General features: G+C 50.9%; 1 long non-coding RNA gene across 1 annotated transcript; it reads left to right on the forward strand.

Moving 5' to 3' along the window:
* The first annotated feature begins 226 nt into the window (after positions 1-226).
* On the forward strand, positions 227-13322 carry LOC142905915 (uncharacterized). The gene is made up of 3 exons (XR_012929929.1): positions 227-312; positions 1358-1752; positions 12298-13322. It is a non-coding gene; the product is annotated as an uncharacterized LOC142905915 (long non-coding RNA).
* The last annotated feature ends 913 nt before the right edge of the window (positions 13323-14235 follow it).

Consider the following 14235-nt stretch of genomic DNA (forward strand, 5'->3'; position numbering starts at 1 on the left):
GCCTTTTTCTCCCGAGTTGCGATGTGTACACATCGTACCAGATACTAATTTAAGGCTGAACTGACCTCTCGAGATCCAGGACGTACTGGTGATGGTGGCTGTAAGCGGGAATCGAGCTCGGGTCGCCGGATTCATTGTAGCGCAGCGTGCTAAACCCACACGCTCACAGACAGGACTCCAGCTCATCCACCTCGCGCACCTTTGCCAGGAACTTCCAATTGTGGAGCGACGAGCAAATGAAGCGACCCGACCTCCCCTCGGGATACGATGGCTGGCAGGTGGTTGAAGCTATCCGGCAGGAAGCGAGTGCAGGTAACGCTCACCTGAGCGTTGCGAGGCGTGCCCCGCAGGTGGTATCACGTGGGACGATGGATGTGCGACCACGCTATGGCCCTTTCACGATTCCGCTGCTGTATGGGGACCGCCACAACCTAGCGGATCGTTGCGGTGTATTTGACCATACTTCACCACGCTGGTTGGTTGCAGGTGTGGGGAGCGGCACAGTGCAAGGGTTCATGTTGCTGGACTGCCCCTTTTCTGATCATGTGACCCTTGCCAGATTAATTCTGCAAATGCGCAATCGCCGAGCCATGCGACAGCACCCCCGGTTTGCCACGTGTAGCTCTTGTAGACGATGACAACAAACACGCACCCTGCTCTACGGAGCCTGATAGCAGTCATGATGGTGGTGGTTTGCGTGGTACCTTACCATCAGACAAAAAGACTAAACAATTTTGTATTTTACCCGGTAAAGCTCACTGAGCTACATAGATGTTTCTCTGAAGCGACCTGGCTATCACAAATGATAACTCAACTAAGTGGCTTATCACGCGGAAATGTATTCTAGCCTCGATATTACAGCTGAATACAAATCCTCTGGGGGTACCCACGAGCCCGGGCAGCAAGGGGGCAGTTGGCAGATGGTAAGGGGCCAAGGAGCAAGGGGGAGGATGGAGAAGGGCAGTGGGGAGTGGAGCAGTGGTGTGGCACGTTCGAGTGATGCAAATATTAACTGATTTGTATTGAATACAACTAGAACAATTTACACCGGTGCGTTGATCGATATGATGTTGGTTATAATGTTAACGATAATTATGTTGAGATTAGCATATGCAGGAGATAGTGAATATAATGCTAATGTCTTTACGCATGGTGATGGTAGAGATCTATTAATCTGGTGATGATGTAATGATGATGGCTTGGCAAGTTGAAGATGGTGATGATAGTGCTCCTGCTGGTGGTGGTAATTCAGATGATGATTATGATGCTGCGACTTGCTGTAGCTGCTTATAATAATAATGATGCTGCATTTGCTGCTGACGATGATGATCCCCCCCACCCTCGTCCACCTCCGCAGGTTTAGAGGATCGCCGCATGGTGGTGCAAGCACTGAGCCTGCTGAAGCGCGGGAGTGCGGAGAGGCGACCCCGCGAGATGGAAACAGGAGGGACAGGGTCCTCCTGGGGGGATATCGTGAGCGGCGCAGGGGGTCCTAGCGGGGTCGAGAGGGGAGGAGACACAGCGGATGGACACCTCATTGTTCCCCCCGACGGGGACCCTAATGGGGCCCCAGTGGACGGGGACTCGGGTGGGAGATAACGGCCGAGGTTCGCGTGGCGAGAACAAACGCGCGACCCCGTGTGCGCGTGAGCGTGCGTGGCCACGAGGGCACGTACACGGTACCCAACCTCGGCGGGTTCGAGGAGGAAGAGGCCCTCCTGGAGCTTGGACTGCACGAGGCTTGAGACGGAGGTAGGTGGCTGAGGGGTTGGGTGAGCGACAGGTTGGGTGAGTGAAGGAGGCATTGATTGATTGCGTGGGTAGAGGGTGAGTGGGTAATGTTGAGTGAGCGGGTGTATGTGGTTGAGTTAGTTGGTAGGTGGCCGAGTGGGTGAATGTGGGAGGTTGAGGGGGTGAATGAATGGTTGGATGAGAGAGTGGGTTGGTGAGTAGGTGGGTGAGTGTGGGAGGTCGAGTGGGTGAGTGAGGGGGGTCGAGTGGGTGAGTGAGACGGATGGTGAGTGGGTGGGGGAGTTTGAGTGGGTGAGTGGATGCGTGGGTGATTTGGTAAGTGCATTGTTAATTGTGTAAATGGCTCGGTGAGTCAGTGAGTGCGTGCATTGGTGGGTAAGTGAGAGGATGAGTGGGTTGGGGAGTGCATAAGTGGGTGGGGGAGTGAGTGGGGGAGCGAGTGGGCGGGTTAGTGATTTAATCAATCATCGTGTGATTGAATGGCTGAACAGAGGGGTAGGTGAATGAGTGTTTATGGTTTAGTGAGTGTGTGTGTGGATGAGTTAGTGGGTGGGTGAGTGGATGATTGTGGGAGGTTGAGGGGGTGAGTGGATGTGTAATTTAATGGTTGTATGGGTGGGTGAGCGTGGGAAGTTAAGTGGGTGTGTGAATGAGTGAAGGGGTGGGTGAGTTGAGTGGGTGAATTATTGGGTGGGTGAGTGGGTGTGCGGGTGAGTTAGGGGGTGGGTCAGTATGGGTGGATGGGTGATGGAGTCGGTGATTGAGTTTGTAAATTGAGTGGGTGATTGAGTAGTAGGGTGAGAGTGGGAGGTTGGGTGGGTGGAGGTGAGGGGTTGCATGAGTGAGGGGTTGGGTGAGTTGGTGGGTGGGTGAATGAGTGGATTGATCAGTTAGTGTGTGGTTGAGTGGGTGGTTGGCTGAGTGGGTGAGAAGATGGGTCGTTGAGTGAGTGGATGGGTTATAGATTGAGTGGGTGGTTGTGTGATTGATTGGCTGAGCAAAGGGGTGAATTAGTGAATTTGTGTGGTTGAGTTACTGGTTAGGTGGGTGAGTGCATGAGTGTGGGAGGTTGAGAGTTCGTTGGTGAGTGTTTGAGTTAGATATTGAGTTGGTGGTTATGGGATTGAGTAGGTGAGCGGAGGATTGGGTGAGTTAATAGATGTTTATGTTTGAGTTAGTGGGTGGGTGATTGGATGAGTGGGTGGGTGATTGGATGAGTGGGAGGGTAATTTGATGAGTGGGAGATTTAAATGGTGAGTGAATGGGTGATTGAATGCTTGGATGGGGGGTGAGTGATTGAATTGGTGGGTGCGAGATTGAGTGGGTGGCTGGGTGAGTGGGTGAGATGATGGGTGGGTTAGTGAGATGATGATGGGTGGGTTAGTTGATGTGTGAGTGGGTAGGTTAGAGATTCAGTGGGAGGGAGGGTGGGTGAGTGGTTACGTGGCTCGTGGGTGAGTAGCTCAGTGGCTGGTTGAATTGGTGAGTTAATTTGTGCGTGATTGATTTGGTGAATGGGTGAGTGAGTGGATGGATGAGGGAATGGTTGAGTGAGACGGTGAGTGCGTTGGTGAGTGATTGAGTTAGTGAGTACGAGATTGGATGACCGTGGAAGGTTGGGTTGGTGAGTGAGTGGATGGATGTGAGAGGTTGAGTGGGTGAGTTATTGCGGTTAAGTATGGAGGGGGTGGGTAAGTGAAGGGGTGGTTCAGTGAGTGGGTGAGTGAGTGGATGGTTGGTGAGTGAGTGGGGTGAGTGAATGCGTGGGTGAGCAAGTGAATGAGTTGGTGAGTGGTTGTGTGAGTAGTGGGTGAGTGGGTGGTGAGTGAGTGGATATTTGTGGGTGATTTAGTCGGTGGGTGATTTGGTCAGTATGGGAGCTTGAAGCAGTGAATGGTTAGGTGAGTGAGGGGTGGGTGAGTGAGTAGATGAATGAATTAGTTAGTGGGAGCACTAGTGGGTGGGTGAGTGAGTGGGTGAGAAATTGAGTCAGTTGGTGGGTGGGTGGTTCCGTGGGTAGTGCGTCTTGGGTGAGTAGGTCAGTGGCTCGGTGAGTTCCTGAATTAATGGGTGGGTTAGTGAGTTGATGGGTGAGTGAGTGGGAAAGTGCATTGGTAAGTGTGAGGGTGAGTGGGTGGGTGGTTGCATGAGTGTGGTTTAGATATTTTAGTGGGTGGCTTTTTGAGTGGATGAGTTTGAGTGGGTCAGTGGTTGCGTTAGTGGGTGGTTGAGTTAGTGGGTGGGTGAATAATTACGTGGGTAGTGGGTGAGTGTGTGAAGAGGTGAGTGGCTGAGGGAGTAGGTGTGTGGGTGGGTTAGAAATTGAATGGGTGGCAGAGTGAGTGAGTCCTGGGTGAGTTAATGAGTTGGTGGGTCGGTCAGTGGGTGAGTGTCTGGATGGATGATTGAGTAAGTCGGTGAGTGAGGGGTTGGGTGAGTGATGGGTTGGGTATGTGTGTTTTTGGTTCGCGAGTTTGTGGGTGAGTGAGTGGGTCAGTTCGTGGTTGGGTGAGTGAGTTCGTTGGTGAGTGTTTGAGTTAGTATGTTGGTGGGTGAGTGTGTAGTTTAGTGAGTGAGTGATTTAGAGATTAAGTGGGTCATAGGGTGAGTGGGTGGGTGAGCAAGTGGTTAACTAAGTGAGTGGTTGGGTGGGTCGGTGATTTGTTGACTGAATGGGGTCAGAAAGTAGGTGAGTGAGTGAATGGGTGAGTGACTGCTGGGTGGGTAAGTTAATGTGGGAGGTTGAGTGGGTAAGTGAGCTTGTGAGTGATTGGGTGAGTCAAAGAGTGGGGCGCTACGGTGGTGAAATGTTCACTACCTCGCCTAGTATACATGAGGTTGTGGATTCGATTGCGATCCTGCCGCCTGTATATTTGGAGTTTGCATGTTCTCCCCCTGGTCATGTGGATTTTGCTCCGGGTCCTTTCCGCTGCATTTAGAATCAACATGCCTTTTGAGGATTTGGCTGCAATAAATGTATGTGATAAGCCACTTAGTTTATCTATCATTTGTAGCCAGGCCGATTCTGAAAAGGGTCTATATAGCTCAATGAGCCGTACCTGGTGAAATAAAAAGTAGTTTAGTTTAGGGGGTGGGTGGCTGGTTGGGTCGGTAGGTCGGTTAGAGGTTGAGTGGGCGGCAGGGTGAGTGGGTGGCAGGGTGAGTGGGTGAGTAGGTAAGTAGCTGCGTGAGCGGGTGGACTGGTGAGTGTGCGAGTTAGAGATTGAGTGGGTGGATGGGTGGGTGTGTAAGTGGATGTGTCGGTAAGTGGTTGAGTTGGTGGCAACGTGCGGGTTTTTGAGTGGGTGGGTGTTTCTGAGTGGGTAGGTGGCTGAATGGGTGGGTGAGTGGGTGACTGAGTCAAGAAAGTGGAGCGCCATGGTGGTGACATATTAACTACCTCGCCTTTTGTACAGGAGGTTGTGGGTTCGATCTCGATTATGACGCCTGTATATTTGGAGTGTGCATGTTCTTGTGGTTGCATGGATTTTTCTCCGAGTCCTCCGGGTTTTCTCTCCATATTTAGAAACATGCATTTCGAGGTTTTGGCTGTTCTGGAACTCACCCACTCAACTACTAAAGCCACCCACCAACCCACTCACAAACTCGCTCACCCTACCATGCACTCAATTTTTAATCAACGCACTCATGCACACACCCACTCACTCGCTCAACCACTCATCCACGCACCCACCTACACACGCACTCACTGACTTATTTGAGCAGTCATTTGTGGCCGCGTCGCTTATGAAAAAAATCTATATAGCTCCGTGGGCCTTTCCTGGTAAAATTAAAATAGTTAAATTATAGTTTACAGTTGGGTGAGTGGGCGGTGAGTGCGTTGGTCGGTGAGTGAATGGGTGGTTAAGTAAGTAGGTGAGGGGCTGGGTGAGTTGTTGGGAGATTGAGTGAGTCACAGTGTGAGTGGGTGGGTTGGATCGTGAGTTGGTCACTGAGTGAGTGGGTGGGGTGAGTGGGTGGGTAGGTTGGGTGGGTGGGTGGGTGAGTGAGTTAGTGAGTGCATGTGTAGGTTGGTGCGTGGATGAGTGGTTGAGTGAGTGAGTGGGTGTGTGCGTGAGTGCGTTGATTAGAAATTGAGTGCATGGCAGGGTGAGTGGGTTTGTGAGTGGGTTGGTGGGTGGCTTTAGTAGTTGAGTGGGTGAGTTCGAGAATTGTACGCCACTGTGGCGAGATGTTAGCTACGTCGCCTGGTATTTTGGAGTTCGTAGGTTCCATCCCAACCCTGATGCTTGTATATTTGGGGTTTGCATGTGCTCTATGGTCACGTGGATTTCGACTCCACATTTAGAAACATTCATTTATCGGATTTGGCTGCTATACATTACTGTGTGATAGGCCACTTAGTGAAGCTCTCATTTGTGGCCAGGTTACTTTGGAAAAATATTTTATATAGCTCTGTGGGTCTTACCTGGTAACTTAAAAAATAGTTGAATTTAGTCAGTTTGGATTAGTGAGTAGGTGGAATGTTGAGTGCGTGGGTTAGAGATTGATTTTGTGGCAGGGTGAGTGGCTGGGTGAGTTTGTGATTGGTTGGGTGGGTGAGTGTGTGAGTTAGACATTGAGTTGGTGGATGGGTGGGTGTGTGAGGGAGTGAATAGGTGACCTGGTGGGTGAGTGGATTGTTGAGTGAGTGGGTTGTTGAGTTAGGGAGTGCGTGGGCTGGTAAGTGGGTTGGTGAATTAGTTTGTGGGTGTGTGGGTGAGTCAGTCAGTTAGAGATTGATTTGGTTAGTGTGTTGAGTTCCCGACGACGACTCGGAGACGGCTTGAGGGTAAGGGCTTTCGCCAAAGGTTTATTAAGTATATTACAATAACACAAAGGGTGTGACAACTTCCCAGGGGTTAGGGGTCCTACACTAAGTCCTGGTCCAGCCCGGCTAGCTCCGGTCTCTCTCCCTCGAGTCGGATGGGGGAACTTGCCAACCCCACCGACCGGGAAGAGCAGCACCTCCTACGGCTACCACCGGCTTCACTCCTGACTCTTCGTCGATCCCTCTCTACCCCTGGTTCCCTCTCCACCCTTCTCACTCTACCCGTTCCCACAGTGATCCCGCTTTCGTCACGGGGTCCCCCTTAAATACTAGAGGAGACATGACGTCATCGAGCCGCCCAGCGCGCATGATGCCACGTTCCGTGACGTCATCGCACTAGACGGCACACATGACGTCACGTCCCCATTTTACTCTACAAGTGGTTTGTGTGTGGGTGGGTGGGTGTTTGAGTGGGTGGTTGAGTTAAAGAGTGGAATGTCAAGGTGGCAAAATTTTATGAACCTCGCCTGTATATCTAGAGTTTGCACGTTCTCCCCCGTGGTTGCATGGAATTTTCTCTGGGTACTCCAGGTTGCCCCTCCACATTTAGAAACATGCATTTATAGACTTTGACTGCTATAACGTTCTATGTGAAAAGCCATTCCATTGAGCAATCATTTGTACTCTGCTTGTTTCTGAAAAAGATGTATATAGCATGGGCCTTACCTAGTAAAGTAAAAAAAAAGCTACATTTTTATTTGGTGTGTAGATGGGCGGTTTTGTGGGTGGGTGCGTGGATGAGTGGGTGCGACGTTCGATGGGTAGTAGGTGAGAGGCTTGGTGAGTGAGTGTGGATTAGAGATTGAGTGCGTGGCTTGGCGAGTGCGTGGCTGGGTGAGTGTGTGTGCAAGGCTCGGTGGTTGAATTAATGGATGGTTGAGTTAGTGGGTCGGTGTTTGAGTGTGTGGTTTCGTGGGTGGGAGAGTCAGAGAATGGAGTGTCATGGTGGCAAGATGTTAACTACCTCGCCGGGTATACAGGATGTTGTGGGTTCGATTCCACATTTAGAAACATGCATTTAGAGGAGTTGGCTGCTATAAATGTATACGTGATAAGCCACTCTGTTGAGCTATCATTTGTGGCGAAGTTGCTTCTGAAAACAATCCATATATCTCAGTGGGCCTTGCCTGGTAAAACAAACATAATTTATATTTAGGCCGTGTTGGTGAGTGGTCGGGTTGGTGAATTAGTGGGTGAGTTAGTGGGTTAGTGGGTGGGTTAATAATTGGATGGGTGAGTTCATGAGTGGGTGGGTGAGGGTAGGTCAGTGGGTGTGTTAGTGGGTACGGGTTTGAGAGGGTGGCTGGGTGAAAAGGTGTGTGGGTGAGTGATTGGGTGGGTGGGTGGTTTGGTGCATGGGTGGTTTGGTGCGTGGGTGAGTGAGCAGGTGGGTGGGTGAGTGAATGGATGTTTGTGTTTGAGTTAGTGGGTGGGTGATTGGATGAGTGGGAGGTTGAAAAGGTGAGTGGATGGGTGATTTAATGCTTGGGTGGGTGAGTGGTTACGTGGGTAGTGGGTCGTGGCTGGCTGAGTTGGTGTGTGAGTGTTGGTGAGTGAGTTAGTGAATGGGAATGTGGGTGAGTGATTAGAGTTAATGGGTACAAGATTGAGTGAATAAGAAGATGGGTGAGTTGGTGAGTGTTTGGGTTAGAGATTGAGTTGGTGGTTATGTGATTGAGTAGGTGAGTGGAGGGATGGGTGAGTGAATGGGTGTTTGAGTTAGTGGGTGGGTGATTGGATGACTGTGCGAGGTTGAAGGGATGAGTCGATGGGTGATTCAATGGTTGGATGAGAGGGTGGGTTGGTTAGTGGGTGGGTGAATGTGGGAGGTTCAGTGAGTGAGTTTATGCGCGAGTGGTTGCTGAGTGGGTTGGCGGGTAGGTGAGTGGGTTTGCTGGTAGGTGAGTGGGTTGGCTGGTAGGTGAGTGGTTTGGCTGGTAGGTGAGTGGGTTGGCAGGTAGATGAGTGGGTTGCCGGGTAGGTGAGTGGGTTGGCGGATAGGTGAGTGGGTTGACGGATAAGTGAGTGGGTTGGCGGGTAGATGAGTGGGTTGGCGGGTAGGTGAGTGGGTTGGCGAATAGGTGAGTGGGTTGGTGGGTGGGCGAGTGAGTGAGTGGGTGTAGTGGAGTTGTAGCCTCAGTAGTGGGTGAGTGACTGGGTGAGTATGTGGGTGGATGAGTTCGTGGCAGGAGAGTTAGTGGATGCGATAGTGAGTTAGTGCATGAGTGGGTGAGGGGATGGGTGAGTTAGTGGTTGGATGATACGGTGAGTTTGTGAGTGCGTGGGTAGGTATTTGAGTGAGTGGATTGTTGAGTGAGTGGATGGGATGTTGAGTGAGTGAGTGGGTGGTTGGGTTGGTTCGTGACTTTGTGGGTGGGTGAGAAGGTGAGTTCGTGGGTGAGAGAGTGAACGAATGCCTGTTAATACGTGGGTGGATGAGTAGGTGGGTGTGGGGGTTGGTGAGTGAGTGGGTGGGTTAGAGATTGAGTGGGTGGTTGTGTGACGGAGTGGGTGGTTGTGTGATTGAGTGGGTGAGTGGACGGGTGAGTGTGTGGATATTTGTGGTTGATTAAGTCGGTGGCTAATGCGAGCAGTGTGGGAGCTTGAAGGGAGTGAGTGGTTAGGTGAGTGAGGGGTGGGTGAATGAGTTAGTAGGAGCGCTAGTGGGTGGGTGAGTCATTAAGTGAGTGAGTTGTGTGGCTGAGTGAGTGACTGGATGGGTGGATGACTGGGTGAGTGAGTGGGAGAGTGATTGAGTAAGTGAGTCAAGCGGGTGGGTGGGTGAGAAATTGAGTCAGTTGGTGGGAGAATGGGTGAGTAGTTACGTGTGTAGTGCGTCGTGGGTGAGTAGGTCAGTGCCTGGGTGAGTTTCTGAATAATGGGTGGGTTCATGAGTTGATGGGTTGGGTCAGTGATGTGGTGCGTGGGTGATTGAGTGGATGGATGAGTGAGTGGGTGAGTGCATTGGTAAGTGTGAGGGTGTTTGAGTTAGTGGGTGGGTGATTGAATGAGTGTGCAATGTTGAAGGAGTGAGTGGGGATGGGTAATTGAATAGCTGGATGAGAGGGTGGGTTGGTGAGTGGGTGGGTGAATGTGGGGGGTTGAGTGGGTGAGTGTGTGGATGAGTGAGGGTTTGGGTGAGTGAGGGGTTTGGTGAGTGAAGGGGTCGGTCAGTTCGTGGGTTAGTGAATGGATGGAATGGCTGGGTGAGTGAATGGGTGGTTGACCGAGTGAGTGAGTGGATGGGTGGATGAGTGAGTGGGTGGGCAAGCGGGTGAGTTGTTGCATGGGTAATGGGTGAGTGGGTGGTGAGTAGGTGTATGTGGTTGACTTAGTGGGAGGGTGGGTGAGTGGATGAGTGTGGGAGGTTGAGGGTGTGAGTGAATGGGTGAGTCAGTGGCTGAATGAGAGGATGGATGGATTGTTGAATGAGTGTGTGAGTGTGGTATGTTGAGTGGATGAGTTAATGTGTTGGTGTGTAACTGAATGAGTGGGTGGGTGAGTGAGTGGGTGGGTGAGTGAGTCTGTGCATAAGTGTGTGGGTGGGTGAGTGGGTGGGTGGGTGAGTGAGCTCGTGGGTACAAGATTGAGTGGGTTGCTTGATGAGTGCGTCAGGATGGGTGAGTTTGTGGGTGGGCGGGCAGGTTAGAGATTGAGTAAGTGGGTAAGCTAGTGGGTGGGTTAGAGATTGAGTGGGTGAGCGGAGGGGTGAGTGAATGAGTGAGTGATTTGTGGGTGTGGTTGGATGACAGGATGGGTTTGTGATTGGGCGGGTGCAATGGCAGAGCCAGGATTTTCAGGTAGGGGGGAAACCCCTCCAGCAATGAAAAATCATAGGAGTTGTTAGTAAGTAAGAACTTGTCCCTTGCTTTTTATTCGACGCGTGTCCAGCGATGGCGCAGCCATCGATCGAGGGTCGGATTCGAACGTGTTGTGTGATCGGCATCGCGCTCACTAAAGGTGAATACCTTGAGGGAAGTTGTGTACTATGCGCAACTTCGCACAATTCTGTGAGTCACTTATAACTGCTTTGCCGTTACTTATTGCCAATTATGGACTCAGACTATTATCCTATCATCTCATAGAGTTCCTGGCACGTAATAATATGCTACACAGTGGCAGTAGGGGTCGCAAAATGCCGATTTATTACTAATAAACCCCAATGATCCGATCGAAATTAGGGATTTTGGTCGGATCATTGGGGGGGCCACGTGCCATCACACCCCCCCCCCCTCCCCCCCCACTGGCAGAATGGATGGGTGGGTGAGTCTGGGAGGTTGAGTCGGTGAGTTTATGCGTGAGTGTGGCTGAATGAGTGGGTGGGTATGTGAGTGAGTAGTTGGGTGGGTTATTGGGTGGGTGAATTGGTTGGTGGGTGTGTGAGTGGGTTTGTGGATGGGTTAGTGGGTTGGCGGGAAGGGGAGTGGGTTGGCGGGTGGGTGAGGGGGTTGGCGGGTGGGTTAGTGGGTTGGCAGGGAGTGGGTTGGGGGGTAGGTGAGTGGGTTGGGGGGTAGGTGAGCGGGTTGGCGGGTAGGTGAGTGGGTTGGCGGGTAGGTGAGTGGGTTGGGGGGTACGTGAGTGGGTTTGTGGGTGGGTCAGGAGTGACTAGGTGGGTGGGGGAGTAGTGGAGTGGTAGCCTGGGTAATGGGTGAGTGGGTGGGTTGTTCACTGGGTGACTACGTGCGTGGGTTCGTTAGTGACAGGCGACTTAGTGGATGCGATAGTGAAGATGCAATAGTGAGACAGAGTGGATGGGTTGTTGATTGAGTGGGGTGAATGAATGAGTGAGTGGGTGAGTTAGTGAGTGGATTGGTGAGTGGGTGGGTGAGTGCACGAGTGAGTGGATGGGTTAGAGATTGAGTGAGTGGTTGAGTGGATTGGTGATTCAGTGGGTGAGTTAGTGGGTGTTTGAGTTAATTTGTCTGTTAGTCTGTGGGTGATGGAGTCGGTGACTGGGTGAGTCTGTGCTGGTGGCTCGGTGGATGGTTGAGTTCATGGGTGGGTTTTTGAGTGAGTGGATGGGTTGTTGAGTGAGTTGATGGGTGAGTGAGTGGGTGAAACGGTGCGTGGGTAGGTTAGTGAGTGAGTGGATGGGTGGGTGATTGATTGGGTGAGTGTGTTGGCAAGTGAGAGGGTGAGTGGGTGAGTGAGTGGGTGGTTAATCGGTTGGTGGGTGCGTGAAGGAGTGGTTGGGATGAGTTAGTTATTGAGTGGATACGTCAGTGAGTGAATGGGTGGGTGAGTGAGTGAGAGGTTGCGTTGGTAGTAGGTGAGTGGGTGGTGAGTGGGTTGGTTCTTGAGTGAGTAGGTGGTTTGTTAAGTGAATGAGTGGGTGGTTGGGTTGGTTAGTGAGTTTGTGGGTGAGTTGGTGGGTGGGTGAGTTAGTGGTTGAGTTAGTGAATGAATGCCTGTGTTAATAAGTGGGTGAGTGGGTGTGGGGTTGGTGGATGAGTGGGTTGGTGAGTGAGTTAGTGAGTGGATGGGTGGATGAGTGAGTGGGTGATTGAGTGGATGGGTGGATGACTGGGTAAATGATTGGGTAAGTTATGAGGGTGAGTAAGTGAGTTACAGGGTGAGTGGGTCGGTGGGTGATTGGGTGGGTGGGTGAGTGGGTGTGATCATCGCCATGCTCTCCATGGAGCTCTCTGTAGTGAGGGGCAGCTCACAGGGACGGCTGTTGCAGGGATTCACAACAGCTGCTTCTCCTCCTCCAGTTCTGAACCAGCTGACCAGGGTTGCCAGACGAGGCCAAGCAGCTCCTCGAGTTGTTCCACAGCTTCCTTCATGCCTGCCGTGCCACGTGCAGCTTCTGCATGAGGCTACTCTTCCTCCTCAACCGTGACAAGCTGTGGACATACTGACCCATTAGACACTACACACAACTCAGTACTTGGCAGACAAATGCCAATTGCACACCAGGTGCTGAGTCACCTTGTGCCCACAGGGACATCTGTCTTTGGGGGTGCCCTTTCACACGTGTTGAGATGAGATGTGATGTAAAGCGCTCTGAGATGCCCCGGTGTACAGAAAGGTGCTAAATCATTCTCATCGTTATCACTGTGTCCAGCAATAATGAAATTGTCTATAGATAGATAATCTGTATTTGTAAACGGGGACCATGACGGCTTAACGTGATGGTTAGACCAGCTCATCATTATCATAATACACTGAATCGTGTGTGCATGAATCTATTATTTACGTTAAACGCAAATTATATACGTGTGTGTGTGTGCGATGCGCGAGTGCTGTGCACTCACCTCCACCTCGCTCTGCAGACGCTGCTGCTCCGAGTGTTCACTCTGCTCGTTATCGCGGTAGGGCGCCAGCTCAGCGTGCAGCTCTGCCACTACACGTTGATACCACTGAATCTCTGCCTGCAGAGATTCCAGTTGCCAATTCCTGTCAATGAACTGCGTGGGCCACGGGCAAATGGCGGCAGAGGGACACAGGAAAGCATTTTAACGACTGCGTGAGGTTATTGCAGAACATACAGGTATAATGACACACACAACCAGGATCTTCATTTATAATTGAGTAATGTAATGAGCTACGAAGCTCTTTTACACAGATGTCCATACACCACCTTTGACCAAATAAACCGAAATGCATCCAATCATCTCAGATCTTGGAAGAAAAGCATGGTTGAACCTCAAGTGCTTGGATGGGCAACCACCATCAATACAAACCAAGATAACACCTATAAAAGCATGATGAAGACCGCTTGTGTTGCAATCGAAACGTCGCGGGTTTTTTTTTATATTATTAAAAAAAGTACGTGACTTTACCGAAAGAATCAAGAATATGAATTCCTGCAGTCACGAAAGTTTTATGTTAAACATTTTTTAGGAATTAATTAACCCAAAATCTGGATTAAAATAATAGATTAAGATCGCTTCCCAACCAAAAAGAGGGAGGGGATGGAGATGCATGTAGCAGAGGGGAGCAGATGGTCTAGTAGTCGTAGGTACTTCTACTAGAGGTGGGATGGTGGATCGTAACGTGGTACAGTCCTTAAACAGAGAATGCTCAGTAACCTAGTGCGCATCCATTCTGTACAACCTTCAGTGTGAAAAATAAGTGTATACATACAGTCCTCGACTTAGGAACACCATACTTACGGAGACCCGACTTACGGATACCCGACTTCCGAATCTGTTTCTATGAACTGTATTAATTTTTGGTTACCATTAACTTTAAAACGCGAACTTGCACTTCCAAACTGAACCACAGAACTATTTTGTTCAGTGCTGCGATCCTCCACGAGATGTCATGAGTCAGCCTCGTGCACGCGCACATGTGCGTATATGTGAAAGTGATTGTGTGGGGAGCGGTAGTGTTGCAGTTCACGCGCTGCGCTACAAACCCACCGACCCAAGTTCAATTCCAAGTCACGGCCAACACCAGTGACGATTATCTGAACCATTCCTGGGCCTCCCGTAGGTCAACTCGGCCTCAAATGAGCACCTAGCGCGCTGTATAAACATCACCACTCGGGACACAAATGCAGCTGGGTGTGGTGCTGGCACACAACCCCTCGCATGCCGTGCTGGCTTTCATAGGCTATCGCTAACAGCACGTGCCCCAACAGCCTATTAAGCTACAAGTGTAGCGGTGAGCACGCTTGTGATTTGAAAGCGGTGAGTGAAAATGAA

Source organism: Petromyzon marinus, chromosome 59 (genome assembly GCF_048934315.1).
Source record: "Petromyzon marinus isolate PM22_M1 ecotype Great Lakes invasive population chromosome 59, UKy_Petmar_22M1.pri1.0, whole genome shotgun sequence".
Classification (NCBI taxonomy): domain Eukaryota; kingdom Metazoa; phylum Chordata; class Hyperoartia; order Petromyzontiformes; family Petromyzontidae; genus Petromyzon; species Petromyzon marinus.